This window comes from Salmo salar, chromosome 01, assembly GCF_965601325.2.
Source record: "Salmo salar chromosome 01, fSalSal1, whole genome shotgun sequence".
Classification (NCBI taxonomy): Eukaryota; Metazoa; Chordata; class Actinopteri; order Salmoniformes; family Salmonidae; genus Salmo; species Salmo salar.
Window position 1 is genome coordinate 153,108,480 of NC_138291.1, and position 17,117 is coordinate 153,125,596.

Consider the following 17,117-nt stretch of genomic DNA (forward strand, 5'->3'; position numbering starts at 1 on the left):
CCATTTACACAACATATGCTGCAACCTTTTGTAATTTTAATAGTTTGTTTCATATTGGCTGGCTTCCAACAATAGCTGAATTTGCAAAGCAAGCGAGCACCAATTCCGTTTTAGTGGTGTTTGCTATAATCTTTGCTACCCGGGTTAAATAAAATAAATAAATAAAAGTGCCCTTGCGACAATTTAGCTTTTGCAACGAGACCATTAAATATATTTAAGACAATGGTAGAAGAAGAGTGTAGTTCTGTTCAGTTTGGACTTCAGTTTATCGCTAACCTTATCACAGGGACTTTGAAGCACTAACTTACATCATCTGCATGCTGATCTCGGAATAAATTGACGATAGCAAAGATTCCATCTTTGACGAGGCCACATAAATGGAATAGGTACTAGCTAGCTTAATAGTTCATATTTGCGCACTAGCTCTGCATATTCAGCTAGTGTGTGTGCGCGATTGACTGGATTAACTTTACGTCAGTTACGTTCATTGAGTGCCTTTCAGACAGTAGACACGACCCCTCTGTTACCTTGCCAGTGGATCAAACCATTGTGAGGAAAAGGGTGGGGGGGTCGCAATCTTTTGAAACTTAAAAACGTGCTATTAAGTGTCTATAATCAGCACAATTGCTTTCATTGCGTATTATTCATATTATTTAAATTACATAGTTATGTTTAAGTGATATATTGGGGGGGACAAATCATATTTTTCCCAGGATGGGGGGGGTCGTGTCCCCCCCGTCCCCCCCGGGATTTCCGCCCCTGGCCACATCTCTCACAAAAATGTAGAAATTGGATACAATAATTACAAGGATTTTCAAGCACCAAATTGAGGAATTGTCTGATTTTCAAGGTAGGCCTATTCCACAATTTGAATTGTTTTAGCTCCAAATTCCAGTTCAAGTAGGGTATTTCAAACCCCTTGTATTGTTTAAAATTGCAGGTGTAACATGAAAAACAACATTTATTTGTCATGTTATTTCATTACCTGATCATATTGTGAATAAGCCCACTGGGCTACAGTATATATAATTTGTTGTCCTTATATCCAAAATAATTAATAGTAAGAGCGTTTGGTGTTGTACCTACACACACCGGCTTATATTAGGCAGAATTAGGCGGCAGATGGCAGCAGATTGACGAGGGCGGCATTTTCTGAGCTAAACTGACCAAGACGCACCTCCAACAACAGCAAATAAATCTCACATGATTATGCCCCAAAAATGTCCATTTATTATCTCCACCAATGTTCCATCAAAACAATTATCAAACATAAATCATGTATCAGATATAGGATATGGTAGAAATAGTATGTGGCCTTTTCTGTAGCTTACAGGCTGGAGATAAAAATGTATGACAATGTATTGAGATGGACACATTTTACATCACGCAGGTTTCTCTGATGAAATAGCCTAACCTAAATGGCGCTCAATCAAATACAAAATGAACTGTCATGTTAACAAACAACATATCCTAGAAACAGGACAGGTCAAAGTCAAACGGACTATATGGAATGGACAATCACAACTGTTGTCCAGGAATTTCACCCCATTGTCATGATCAGTGGTTTGTATCCCTGCATTTTTTGACAAGCTGATCATAGAGAACAGAAAATACTCCTGCATTTCCTGCTGTGTATGCTACCACATGGATGAGCATTCATAAAATTCCATTGTGGACTGACATGGTTGGCTACACCCCAGTAACCATGAGCCAACATCTTGTGGACGTCTTTTTTTTTGGTCCAATCCGGACGTTGTTTTCTGGTGTTTTACAAACGGTAGGCTTACCACATAGACGGGCATTCATAAAATGTAAATGACATTTCAGGCAACACTGTAGACTACACCTCAGAAAAGCAAGGTGTAGTCTACAGTCTTTTTTTGGTGGAGTTCCGGACCGGCCTTGTAACGGCCGTCGTCAGATTGAGACCAAGGTGCAGCTGAGGATGTGTTCATATTAAGGATTTTAATAAACGAATGAACACTATACAAAAAGAAAACACGACAAGGAATGACAGCCAAACAGTCCTGTCAGGATTAACAAACCTAGACAGAAAACATTCACCCACAAACCCCAAAGTAAAAACAGGCTGCCTATGTATGACTCTCAATCAGCAAAACCTGACTCTAAAGGGGAGGGTCCGGGTGGGTCTTCCTACGGCGGCGGCTCTGGTGCGGGATGTGGACCCCACTCCACCCTCGGCTAAGCCCACTTAGGTGGTGTCCCTGGTTGCGCCGGAGGACTGGCGGGCGACCCTGGCTGTGCCCGGCTGGCGGGCGACTCTGGCAGCTCTGGACAGGCGGGCGACTCTGGCTGCGCCCGGCTGGCGGGCGACTCTGGCTGCGCCCGGCTGGCGGGCGACTCTGGCTGCGCCCGGCTGGCGGGCGACTCTGGCTGCGCCCGGCTTGCGGGTGACTCTGGCTGCGCCCGGCTGGCGGGCGACCCTGTATGCGCCCGGCTGGCGGGCGACCCTGGCTGCGCCCGGCTGGCGGGCGACCCTGGCTGCGCCCGGCTGGCGGGCGACTCTGGCGGCTCCGGGCTGGCGGGCGACTCTGGCGGCTCCGGGCTGGCGGGCGACTCTGGCGGCTCCGGGCTGGCGGGCGACTCTGGCGGCTCCGGGCTGGCGGGCGACTCTGGCGGCTCCGGACTGGCGGGCGGCTCTGGCGGCTCTGGCCCAGGATTTACCAGGCTGGGGAGACATGCAGGAGGCCTGGCTCTGGGCGCAAGCACAGGACTCACCAGGCTGGGGAGACCCACAGGAGGCCTGGTCCTGGGAGGAGGCACAGGATAGACCAGGCTGGAGAGACCCCCTGGAGGCCTGGTCCTGGGAGGAGGCACAGGATAGACCAGGCTGGAGAGACCCACTGGAGGCCTGGTCCGAGGAGGAGGCACAGGATAAACCGGGCTGTGGGGGAGCACTGGAGTTCTGGTGCGTAGGCTTGCCACCCATACTCCAGGCTGAATGCCCACTCTTGCCCGGCACGGGCGGTGTGCAGGCATAGGGTGAACTGAGCCCTCCCAGTGCCCCGGAGACACAGTGCGCAGAGCCGGCGCAGGATAACCTGAACCGAAACGGCGCACTGGAGACCAGACACGCTGAGCTGGCACAATCCGCCCTGGCTCGATGCCCACACTCGCATGGCACTTGCGGGGGGCTGGCCTATAGCGCACCGGGCTATGAGTGCGCACTGGAGACACCGTGCGCTTCATAGCATAATACGGTGCCTGACCAGTACCACGCTGCTTCCGGTAAGCACGGGGAGTTGGCTCAGGTCTCCAACCTGACTCTGCCACACTCCCCGTGTGCCCCCCCAAATAATTTTTTGGGTCTGCCTGTCTTGCCTGTTGCGCTCCCTTGCCTCATACAAGCGCCTCTCCGCTCTCGCTGCCTCGATCTCCCACTGCGGGCGGCGATACTCCCCAGCTTGAGCCCATGGTCCTGCCCCGTCCAAAGTTTCCTCCCAAGTCCAGGAGTCCATACTTCTCCTCTCCTGGTGCTGCTCCTTCCTCCGCTGCTTGGTCCGTTGTTGGTGGGTGATTTTGTAACGGCCGTCGTCAGATTGAGACCAAGGTGCAGCGGAGGATGTGTTCATATTAAGGATTTTAATAAACGAATGAACACTATACAAAAAGAAAACAAGACAAGGAATGACAGCCAAACAGTCCTGTCAGGATTAACAAACCTAGACAGAAAACATTCACCCACAAACCCCAAAGGAAAAACAGGCTGCCAATGTATGACTCTCAATCAGCAACAACGATCTACACCTGTTCCTGATTGAGAGCCATACACGGCCAAAACAAAGAAAACCACCAACATAGAAAAAGAAACCTAGAACGCCCACCCATGTCACACCCTGGCCTAACCAAAAATAGAGAACAAAAAACCCTCTCTATGGCCAGGGCGTTACAGGCCTTTATTTCCACATCCACTGACATTGGTTTTCTGTCCAGTCCGGACCAAATCTTAACCAATCATAGATGTCTATGTTTGGTTCAAATTTGGTGTGGTCCAGACCAGCCTTGATTTCAACGTCCCCCGATGTAGATTATTGGTCCAGTTTGGCCCAAACATAGATGTCTATAAATTACTTCTTTTCAACTTTCATTCAGAACTAAAAATGAGCCTGATTTCAACATCCGGAAAATAAGTACTTTGAACTTTCATTCAGAATCGAAAATTAAACTGATTTCAACGTCCGGAAAACACGCATTTTTCAGCGTCCAGAAAAGATGCCTTTTCAACATCCTGGAAAATATGTATTTTAAACATACAGAAAATACCTTTTCACCTTTCATTCAGAACCTAAATTGAACCTAACTTCAATGTCTGGAAAATAGGTATTTTATGGCGGCAGAAAGGCAAGGACCTGTCCTGCCTACACAATTGCCCACAGTAGACTCTGTGTCCAATCTGAGGCATGTAAACATATGAACAAATGAACACATTACCTGTTAGATCTAACGAGACTCCGCTGTAAATCAAGGAGACAACAGCAGATGATCAATCAATTCGCTAGGGATATTAGATCCAATGTGGATCTAGGCACAACTGTCTTCACTGGCATAACAAATGAGACACCAAAATATTCTGGACATTCCTCACAAACACCTTTTTTCCAGCACTTGGGCTGCTGTCGCATTGCATGCTCTATCACAACAACTGTTCATCACTTGGCTTTCGTTCTGAAAATTCTTTCTTGGGTCAGATGATGATGTGTGAAAATATCACAGCATAATTTAACAGCTCCACACCAAATGCGCATCCAACAAGTATTATGCATAATTATTGAAGAACCACATTAATGACATGATCGATTTAGGTTTTAAGTACCAAGATTAGGTGCCTCTCGGTTAGAAGCTTAGATTCTTCAATTGCATTTATTGATTTGGATTTGTGTGCCCTTGACAACTGTTTCCATCACATAACATAAGGAGACACAAAATGTTATGAAGTTACAATGCATTTCTGAGATCTCTATACAAAAACTGTCCAACAGCTAGATCCAGGATTCTTAAAGGCTACAAGTTCAATGTCTAATTTAACTGATTAATGCATAATATGATATAACAACAATTTACACTGCCATAAATGCAGAAAGTAGGACAGAAAGTAATGTGTTGTCACATGATTTTGGACAAATCCGTCAAGACACCAACCATGATAAAAGGTTAAACATAGGTTGTATTGAATGTAGCTATGATCCTCATATGTTATTGTATTGACATTAAGAAAAATTGGCAGATTATTATCAATGACTTATCAACAGCTGTAACAAGTTGTCAAGTGCAGGAAATCCTCACTGGTACCCTACTGTAGTTTATAGATAGACTCACATACTCAATTCTCTCCGGGCCCTGTCGCCCCACCCCTATGTCTGTGACTTAGGTGTGCTGGTGGTCGTCACCATCTAGGTATGTTTGGCATCATATGACTTTCAAATGCTCTTATATTTTTAACAACAGCAAATCCTTTCTGGCTTGAGTTTGTGCCAGTCATTATAATACATCTAGGTAATGAACGCATGACTAATGCATGGTAGAATATATTATTTTGTTGACTGTAAGTCATTTGCTTGTTCCCTTTGTCTCTGATCAACATGTTGTCAAAACTACAAGCATGTGTCTTCATCCTCACATTACCCAAAGCACCTCTTCAACATGTGCTGTAGTTTCCCTTCTAAACCAGGCCTTCTCAACATTGCCCTACACTACAGTATGCTACCTATCGTTTTTCACTTCTCCCATTGAAGTAAATCATCTCAAAATACCTTCTCACTTTAAAATTCTTTCCATCGGTTTCCTCTTGAGTTTTTCAGAGGAGAATGAAATTCCTATTTGATTAAAGTTTGACCAGGAGTGACAGTATTGTCTTATATAATCGTGGTGAGTGTGATCATGTGGACTTTTGAAGGGCTAGCCATGCTACAGTAGTGTGTTGGAGTGAAATTACACTTGGCAGCCATGTCACATTTCCCAAAAAGCTGTGATTCTCTGACAAAAAGTGTGCTCCTGAGAAATTAGATCCTTTTCCTTCTTCCTCATTCTTAATTATTAAGAGGAAGCTCCGGTCAATGTAATTTTCTGACAGAACTGGCAGCATTACTCTCTAGCAGGGAATCTGCAGTAAATCAAGGAGAAATCCCTCCTAACTCTCCACTTCCCAGGAGCTATCTTTTCTCCCATTAGGATGTATGGCGATGCTCCCGAACCTTCTAAATCCTAAGAAATCGCTGCCCTACCCCGCCTTGCTGTCACTTCTGACCATTCTACCCCAGATGAGATCATCCTCTGCAGTTTGCTTCCCTGTGAGGCCCCTTCGCACCCACCTGTGTGTGATGTGTGCTGCGTCTGGGGTCCAGGCAGGCGGCTCCTCACCCTGCCTTGGCCCCCACCGCCCCACCCTGGCCCAACCTGCCCAGGTAACTCCAAACACACTGTCCTCTTCCATCCTCCGCCCGATTGGTCTGACTGACGGATCAGCCACTCAGGGGCCACAAACAGCTACATGTGCCAAAGGAATTAGTTCCCACTGAGATCACACCCAGAGGTCAGGTAAAATTGGTGAAGCTAAGAGGTGGTCATCCTGTGCCATACACCCCCATACAACCCCCCCCCCCCCCCCATCATCCCTCCTTTACAGGAAGAGGAAGTCAGGGGTCTAGCCTGAACAAACTCAGGATGCTAAGAAGCGTGTGTCAAGTCACTCCTGATGATGTTCTGTAGTTAGGGAGTCTAGTTTCACTCTGAAATGGATCCATATTGAACAGATAATCCCAAAGGGAAGGAGCACGACTCTGCACTGCAACACACTGCACTAACACTTGAGGAATTCTACATACATTTTCTGTAATCATTTTCTGAGAAAAATTATTCAAATACTGTATATGCTAGAAAGCTTACAGATAATGACTGCCCCGAATGTTTAAGTTCAGTACCGCTTAAATATTTTCCCTGGAGATCTGTTTAGCAGACTCAAGGCAACATCAGTCACATTACATACAAACTCTCCCTTTGATGTAATACCAGTTGAGCTTACTGCTCTTCTGAAACGCTACAGCTGCTCTGCCTTCATGGCTTAATGTTATAGCCTCTTGTGTGCCTCAAGTTACTCTATATATTTGTACTCTGTAGCCTATATTCTAAAAAGATATAAAGGCCAACTAGTCATGTTCATCATCATCACCGATAAAGTGCTAAATCATCACTCCTGCCCAAAAATAAATGTTATTTGCAGTAGAAGTCAGTGAACTTTGTTTTTCGCAGTGTAAATCATTTTCTAATTGAAATGCCTGACACCCGAGGTGACTCCGCCACTAGAGAGATTTGATTGGCTGCACAGGGCTTCCCCTGTCTTCCCCTCTATCATTCCTGGCCTCTGTGTTCTGTCTGTTGGAGACGATACTGATGGAGAATGATGTATTGTTTGTTTAAGTTTGGAGCAAGAACATATTTCATACTGTGAAGGTGACAGGCCATGGTGAGTTATGTGTCGTGAGGGGAGGAAATGTGGGCCTTTAAACCTTTTTAAGTGATCCCTCAGTGTGCTGCTGGCCTCAGGCAAGGCTTGTTTGAACACACAATACAGAGGCAAAGGAAAGACATGGAAATGAAGTGATTTGTGTATGTGGTGTATGGGGCAATGTTGCCGTACCTTAATTTTCACAAACAAATTGAATTGAACCAAACACTTAGCATGTAGTTATAGTGCATTGCAGTCAAGCGAAGACATGTATCCACTATCATGCCATTTTATCTGTGAATAACTTTTTTTTTAAAGATTTGCTATATTTCCTATATTGTCAGTAATTGCTCGTTCACGGTAATAACCCAAATAAACCCACATATGTTAAAGTAATTATACAATCATTTATAGTCACATTATCAGGTCACCTGGTACAACCTGACCATATTGTGAGAGCTGCCTGGAGATATGAGTCTGGGTTAAACTAGCAGATGTCAGTTGCGTAACAACACATGAAACAATAGCTTATTTCATGTGAATACACTAGCTTATTTACTAATTGAACACACCGTCTGGTGAATAAGCCCATTGTGCTTCCTCTGTTTCACAGTTCACATTGGGGACATGACCTCAGAGGTAAATCGCGTGCACCCGCTCCTCTGAGACAAAAGCTAATGATGCAGTAAACAGACCAGGGACTTTCCTGTCCAGGAGCCTGAGTATCTCCCAACGCCGTGGCTCATTGGACAGCCTGGTAAAAAAATGATCATCCATCATGCACATGGGACTGGGAGACAGAGTAATGTGATGCTAGAGGATTCGGAACAATTGTGTGCAGTATGGGCTCTCATGCACTCCCAGAGCCAGGCTGTGCTGTCTGCTGGCTGAGGATCTTGTGCATGTCTTGGAGCCTCTCCAGAAAGGCCTGCGGGAAGAAGAGCCCCATTGATTACAGCGGGAGCCATGAGGAGTCATTCTCACTTGTGGCTTATCAGCTCTGGAATACTCTACCTGAACATGTGAAGGAGGCAGCTTCAATTTCCCCATTTAAAAAACAACTAAAGACCTATCCTACTCAAGCTAGCTTAATGTTTGCATTGTAGATGAAGCTACACTATATATAAAAAAGTATGTGGACACCCCTTCAAATTAGTGGATTAACCACACCCGTTGCTGACACATGTATAAAATCAAGCAAACAGCCATGCAATCTCCATAGACAAAGCATTGGCAGTAGAATGGCCTTACTGAAGAGCTCAGTGACTTTCAATGTGGCACGCTCATAGGATGCCACCTTTCCAACAAGTCAAGTAAGTGCTGTTATTGTGAAGTTGAAACTTCTAGGAGCAACAATGGCTCAGCTGCAAAGTGGTAGGTCACACAAGCTCACAGAACGGGACTGCCGAGTGCTGAAGCGCGTAGCACGTAAAAATCGTCTGTCCTCGGTTACTACCAAGTTCCAAACTGCCTCTGGAAGCAATGTCAGCACAAGAACTGTTTATTGGGAGCTTCATGAAATGGGTTTCCATGGCAGTGCAGCTGCACACAAGCCTAAGATCACCATGCGCAATGCCAAGCTTTGGCTGGAGTGGTGTAAAACTCGTCGCCATTGGACTCTAGAGCAGTGGAGTGATGAATCACACTTCACCATCTGGCAGTCCGATGGACAAATCTGGGTTTGGCGGATGCCAGGAGAATACTACCTACCAGAATGCATAGTGCTAACTGTAAAGTTTGGTGGAGGAGGAATAATGGTCTTGGGCTGTTTTTCATGGTTTGGGCTAGGCCCCTTAGTTCCAGTGAAGGGAAATCTTAACTCTACAGCATACATTGACATTCTAGATGATTCTGTGCTTCCAACTTTGTGGCAACAGTTTAGGGGAGGCCCTTTCCTGTTTCAGCATGACAAGCCCGTGCACAAAGTGAGGTCCACACGGAAATCGTTTTTTCGAGATCTGTGCAGGCCAGTCAAGTTCTTCCACACAGATCTCGAAAGATCTATTTCCGTATGGACCTCAACCCCACTGAACACCTTTGGGATGAATTGGAACGCCGAGCCAGGCCTAATCGCCCACCATCAGTCCCCGAGCTCACTAATGCTCTTGTGGCTGAATGGAAGCAAGTCCCTGCAGCAATGTTCCAACATCTAGTGGAAAGCCTTCCCAGAAGAGTGGAGGATATTATAGCAGCAAAGGGGAGACCAACTCCATATTAATGCCAATGCTTTTAGAATGAGATGTTCAACAAGAAAGCGTCCACATACTTTTCGTCATGTAGTGTAGTACACAAGCATTTCTCTGCACCTTTTATACCTGCTGTAAATTGTTTATGTGATTAATATAATTGTATTTGATTGCTTAATCTGCTTAAAGTCTATATTTTACATTAGAAGTTACAAGTTGTGTTTTGATCAAATTAAATGTTATTATTAATATTACTATAGTCATCTCCCAACCATGTCAGACAGTGTCCTCACACAAAAAAAACTTCTCACACCCTCTCCTTTGGAACATTTAGAAGCCCTGTGGTCTTGGCGTGGGGAGACGGGCCTGGATGTGAGTATGTGGATATGAAAGTACTGTGTGCTCTGTCTCTCTGTGTACCGTGGGGGGAGCCACATGAGTGAGCCAGCCGTTCTTCAGCACGATTCTCCCCTCCTCTCCTCTAGCCTCCTCTGGCCCAGGCTCTGCTCTCTGTCTCCTTCACCTGATCACTCCTCTCTCTCATCGGTACCACCACGTGGAGGGAAGGAAGCGGAGGGAGCATCGCAGCTTGCTTTATTTAGAGGACAGAGGTTCAGAGGTGAAAGGGAAGTGGGTGTGTGGTGGGGGAAGAGGAGGGGTGATGTGTGAGCAGGGGAGTGTGTGGTGTGGCCTGGCAGAGAAGGATGGGACCATATATCTTTAATAGCACGTTATGTTTGACATGGAGGCTGGCTGTTGTAGGAGGAGGAACTTTGGCTGACACACACACACATATCCCCCTGAAGTGTGCCCCTGCGTGTCAGCCGAGTGGCGCTGTGCTTTGATCTCAGCTCCGCGGGTCAGGCTCTGAGCTGGTTCGAAAAATGGCACCCCCTCTCTCCCCCCTCCCCATCTCTCTCTCAGTCTCTCTCTCTCTCGCTCTCTCTTGTATTTTTTTTCTCTCTTTTTCTCTCTCTCTCTTTCCAGCGGTATGCCTCTCAGGGTGTTTAGGTTCTGGAGGGATCCCAATTTCCTCTACTAATCATGACATCATCCTGCCTGAATAGGTTAAAGATGTTGCCAGGTTATTCCTCTCTTCCTCACTCCAGCAGGGCCCAAATTAGACACATTACATGCTGCCCCGCTGTGAGATAACATTAACCACATTTACTTGCTGAAAAACAATAATAGTGGTGTAAATGTGGCAGGAATGCATGTTCATGTTGTTTGGAGAAGAGTGTGTGTGTGTGTGTGTGTGTGTGTGTGTGTGTGTGTGTGTGTGTGTGTGTGTGTGTGTGTGTGTGTGTGTGTGTGTGTGTGTGTGTGTGTGGTGGACGTGTTTAACTATTCTTGCAGGGACCAGAAGTCCCCACAAGAGAGTAAATTAACAAAAATTTGACCAACTGGGGACATTTTGTTAGTCCCCATAAGGTCAAATGCTATTTCTTGGGGGTTTAGGGTTAAGGTTAGAATTAGTTTTAGGGTTAGAATTACGTTAAATATTAAGGTTAGGAGCTATGGTTAGTTGTAGGGTTAGGGTTAGGAGCTAGGGTTAGGTTTAGGGTTAGGATTAAGTATAGGTTTTTGGGTTAGGGTTAGGGTTAAGGATAGGGTTAGGGTAAGAGTAAGGGTTAGGATTAGGGTTAGGTTTAGGGTTAAGTGTTAGGGAAAATAGGATTTTGAATGGGACTGAATTGTATGTCCCCGCAAGGTTAGCTGTACAAGGCTGTGTGTGTGTGTTTGTACGTGCCTGTGCACCAATATGCCCCATATGGTGGGATCAGAACGTGAGGTAATTCAACAGTGGAGAATAAGTTGAGTTGAGCAGCCCCCCCCCCCCCCCCATCACAGACATGATTAAAGACTTTGACTGATTAGACGTGAAGAGTAGTCATGGCCTCCTCGGCTTGTCAATAACAGTTAGACTCACCTCCATGCTGCTACGATCAGCCTGTTTCTCTCTGTCCCCAACACCCACTAACCATTCTCCAGTTAAAACAAAAGGCCTAGCTGTCATTCATTTGACAATTTATAGTTACTATGCATATCAATATTTATATTTTACACTCTGGTGAAAACGTACAAATTCAATGCATTTGAAGGCAGGTAATTATAAAAAAAAAAGCTTAACTTTCATAAAAAGACACTGACATTTAGCTAATACTGTATTTACCATGACTTTGACATGTGTCTGCAGTCAGAACTTCTCACTCCAGCTTGTCTGGTGTGCGTTCAAAATCTAGTGGCTTTGTTTCAACCAGAATCTCTCCTGTGTATTACGTGAGTAATGAGAGAAACCCAGATTAGAATTCAAACTCTTTATTTTTATTTTTTGTGCTCGGTCATCAACTAAACTATAACAGGGGCATGTAGTTATCCAGAGCAAGTAAAACATACATGATATACTGTATTTGATTTAGGACTGTTGGTCTGTACAAGTAAAACATACATGATATACTGTATTTGATTTAGGACTGTTGGTCTGTACAAGTAAAACATACATGATATACTGTATTTGATTTAGGACTGTTGGTCTGTACAAGTAAAACATACATGATATACTGTATTTGATTTAGGACTGTTGGTCTGTACAAGTAAAACATACATGATATACTGTATTTGATTTAGGACTGTTGGTCTGTACAAGTAAAACATACATGATATACTGTATTTGATTTAGGACTGTTGGTCTGTACAAGTAAAACATACATGATATACTGTATTTGATTTAGGACTGTTGGTCTGTACAAGTAAAACATACATGATATACTGTATTTGATTTAGGACTGTTGGTCTGTACTTGCATAACAAAGACATGATGACATGATAAAGAAATACTTAGAAATGATACATACCAATCGTCATAACATACGTGGACTCGACTTGTCCTTCTACTATTTTATGAAAAGTTATATGTGTATGTATGGAGGACTGAGGAGTGGGACAAATAAAGTTGCATCCATAAAACAGAGATTCTCAGCTCAAACGACCATGTGTTTTCCATAAAATCATAATTTTTATGATAGGGGTGTTGCTTCGAGATCTCTGAGGCAGTATCTGTATTTCCTCCCTGAACACACATGATCCCCCAAGCCTGAAAAGATAGTCTCGAAAACCCTTGACATCACAGTGTATAGGGTCTGGTTTCAATGATGGCCTCTTTTGGCATAGAGGAACTACCTCACTGCCCTCATCACTACTTTATCAGCATGAATAAAATGCAAAATACCCAGCTAGCACATTTGCTTCCTTGGAAGTTGTGGGAATGTACATTTTTGTTTCCCATTGGTTCTGGGACAAAAGCCGTAAGTTTCCTGACAGAAGTGAACATTTTTCCTGTTCTAGGAACATTACATTTTAGGTTGCAGGGAGGTTCTGAGAACGTTTTACTATGGTTCCCTGAACGTTTTCCTGGAAGGTTTTATTAACGTTCTGAGAATGGAAATTATATATTAATTGAAGGTAATTAAATAACAGTCTGATAACATGTTTCAATAAGACTTTTAATAACACTGCTAGTTTAGGTTAAATGCTTTTAACTCCAAGTACATACAGGACATATGGAAATGAATTTGCTTAGGCATTAAACATGCAAAAACATGTATTTTGTGTTGTGCCAAACCTATGATCTTCTGTTCTCTATCCATGGAATTAGCCCAATGTGTCATCAGGACAGAGCTAATGTTCCATGTTTTTATAAGCTGTCCATTTTAGTCTATTCAAACAGACCCTATTTCAAAGGTCATTAGGACAACACACCTGAACATACTTAACAAAAGAGAGTTTTGTTGATGCTGAGAATGGAATGTATATGTATTTAAATAACATTCTTAGAACATTCTTTGAATGTTAGGAATGTTTTCTTGTGATTTTTATGGAAAGTTTTCTTAGTGTTCTGACTTTAAATAGAACCATGAGGAAACCATTATGCTGAAGTACTGAAATTGCCACAGAATAACATTGTTTCTTAACATTCTCTGAATGTTCTGAGAACATGACTTTAAATAGAACCATGAGGAAACCTGTAGGAAACGTTATGCTGAAGTACTGAAATTCCCACCTAAGAAACATATGGTTCTCACAACGTTATGTTCTATCTGAGTATCCAGCACCAATCCCAGAACATGGTGGGAAAGCTGAATGCCAAATAACCATAGGACAACCACGCTCTCACCAAGCTCTAAGCAACGTATGGTTCTCAGAGCGTTATGTGCTAGCTGGGTAGTAGCTAGCAAGATGGAGATCACAGAGGTTGTTTTTAATGAGTGCGTTTCGCAAGTGGCTAGTTTGAATTAACTACCTTAACTAAAACCACTGCAAAGGTTTTGCCTGCAAACTTTGCTTTTGAATAGCGACGTTCTGGCATGTCTGCTTCATGATTTGTTGGGAGAGTCCCCATATTTTCTTTCTTATCGACATCGACAGTGTAGTTCCTCTATGACAAAGGAGTCCATCATTGAGACCAGACCCTAGTCACTTTGTTGCCTAGAGTCGGGTTTTCAAGGCTATAGCAGAAGCAGCTAAAGAGAGGAAAGTTCAGGCTTGTTCTGCCAAACTACATGGGGAGAATCCAGTCCAGTTCCCTTTTGTAGTTCTGATGTTTTGTGTGAGGAGAAAGCATGTTTGACAACAGGAATGAATGAATTGAACAGAATTGGAACTAAATGAAAGCGTAATTATATTTGAACATTTGTGGTTGTGGTTTGTTTGATATTGAGTACGAGTCGATCCCAATGCAGGACCATGAGTTGTGTGACTTCGCAATATGTTATTTCACAAAATGCCAATGTTTTGCTTCTTGCGGTATAATTATGGACAGCTTTTAGAATGCATATCAAGTTCATATACTATATTCCGTCTTGGGCAAAAGATGTTCTGGTACACTGTCATAGACTAGTCCAATTAGATTTACTTGTGTGCGTGTCTTTTGCCTGACAGCATTGAGAATACTCTCTACAAATATCTACGGTCACATTTTTAACTTGATCCATTTATGCTGGAAACATATTATATCGCCACCATGGCCTATTTATTGCCTTTACCTCCCTTATATCACCTCATTTGCTCACATTGTATATAGACTTATTCTTTCTACTGTATTATTGACTATGTTTGTTTTACTCCATGTGTATCTCTGTGTTGTTGTATGTGTCGAACTGCTTTGCTTTATCTTGGCCAGGTCGCAATTGTAAATGAGAACTTGTTCTCAACTTGCCTACCTGGTTAAATAAAGGTGAAATAAAAATAAAAATAAATAAATATTATCTGGAATTTAGTCATGTCACATAAATAGCGGAAGACGCTCATTCATAATATGAAATTAGACTTGAGCAGGAGAGATTCAGAAAAGCAGAGGGAAGCTTGAATAGCATTTAGCATGTAGAGTACAGAACCGTGAAATGATGTTTTACATGAGGAAATAGGAGAATAAGAGTGTGCATGTACTCGACATGAACTAACCTTTATAGGGGGACAACAGAGAGATAGATTGAACATACAAACGTTTCACATTCTCTTACCTTAATCTTTCACTAACCATTGATCCTCTGGAGTTTACACTACTTCTACTTTAGGAAATTCTGTAGATAGTCCCAAGATAACATCCTAAATGGCAAACTGCTGGTAAGACCAGCTTGTTTAGCTAGTTAATATGATTCAACTATGCTAATAAGCCGTAGAACACGCTACACATTATTTTCTTTAATGGCATCTTCTAGAATCTGTCACATATACCAAACAAACCATTTATTTTGTTCCACTATCTGTTTGCGTGTTTACGTTTGACTATCGTGTGTACTCTTTGAGTAAAGGAAGAGAGAAAAGGTCGAAGGGAATTTAATTATTTATAGCCTGCTGTTCCCAGTCTCTATCGCGTAGACAGCTGGGCGCCCTGTACAGTTAAGATCACAGGCCTTGATAACCTGGTCCTTGATTTATGGATAGCATGGGCTTTTCCAATCACCTAATGAGGGAAGCTAGAGTGTTTACATGTTTATTAAATACCCAGAACCAGCTGGGACTGGTTGGGTAGACAGCATCTATCACAATATTTCTGTTTCCGTCACAGCCCACCTTAACCCCATGCTGGACTGTTTGGACTCACTCAGTCAGATGTCTTTGAGTACGACGAGCAAGCGAGGCTGTTTGGCTGTAAGCTGTATAGACTGGACTGAGAGTGGCGGGTTGATTTGGAGAAAACCTCACAGTCAATGTGGCACCATGAGTAATTGAGTGATGGAGTGGCTACTTTGCTGCTGTTAATAGCTGTTTCCCTGTTTCACAGTTGTGGTTATTATAGCAGCTACAATGTCGCTATTGAAGTCAACATTACGAAGAGGTACTTCTGTTCACAACTTTCATCTAATTGGAGGGCTTTGCATCAAGAATGACCTCATTGTATTATAAATAGCATTCGCAAAGAGTTTGTGTGTAATTTGTTTACTATTTTTGTTCCAAGTACCCTTGCAGTGTTGTGTTAAAGGCTGTACCCCCTTGTGTTCCTGCCAAAGGTACTGTAAGGAAAGGCTCATGGTTCTAGGAACAACAATAATACCAGTTATTCTCAGTTATTATTCAGTTATTCTCAACCGGATTTTCCTGAAAACACAATTCCCTTTGTTGGATTAGCATGGAAAAAAGAACATCACAGATTTGTTGGGGTGGCAGGTAGCCTAGTGGTTAGAGAGTTGGGCAAGTAACTGAAAGGTTGTTAGATCAAATCCCTGAGCTGACAAAGTAAACATCTGTAGTTAACCCACTGTTCCTAGGCTGTCATTGTACGTAAGAATTTGTTCTTAACTAACTTGCCTAGTTAAATTAAGGTAAAAAATCAATATGTTCACAGCTATTTTTTTTTTAAAGCCCATAACTATAGCGAGAACAAGAACACGAACCTACAGTACACATTTGCTTTCTTCCTCCTTTTTTCACGATGTCCAACAGCCCTGTTGTCTGTTTCCCCCCCTGAATGAAATACTTTGACGTTGACATTACAGGAGGTCATGCAAAGTTTTCTCAGTAGGGGCCTGTCAACCCTGAGGCCGTTCTCAGCCAGAGAAGACTGGAACTCACATGGTACTGTACTTACAGCCAGCCTTTAGCTTCAGTTACTGGGACTTAAATGTTTAACAGCGCTCAGTCGACCAACATAAACACGCTACTTTTTTGGTCCGCATAAAGACAATTTCAGGAACAGGGCTCGCTGGAAATTAGATCTTGTAATCCCTGCTATTCGTGCCTCTCTTAAAAATGCAAGAAGGGACAAGTGGGGGTAATTGTTTTTACTGCAGTGGCGACAGGGGGGCTTTAGCTGTGCTCATATCACCCCTCTCCCTCTCTCCCTCTCTCTCTCCCTCTCTCCCTCTCTCGCTCTCTCTCGCCTTCGTCTGTTCCCCTGTCCCGCCGAGAGGGAGACGAGAACAGCCCCACACCCTAACCCTCCACCTCACCTCACCTACCTTACCCACCAC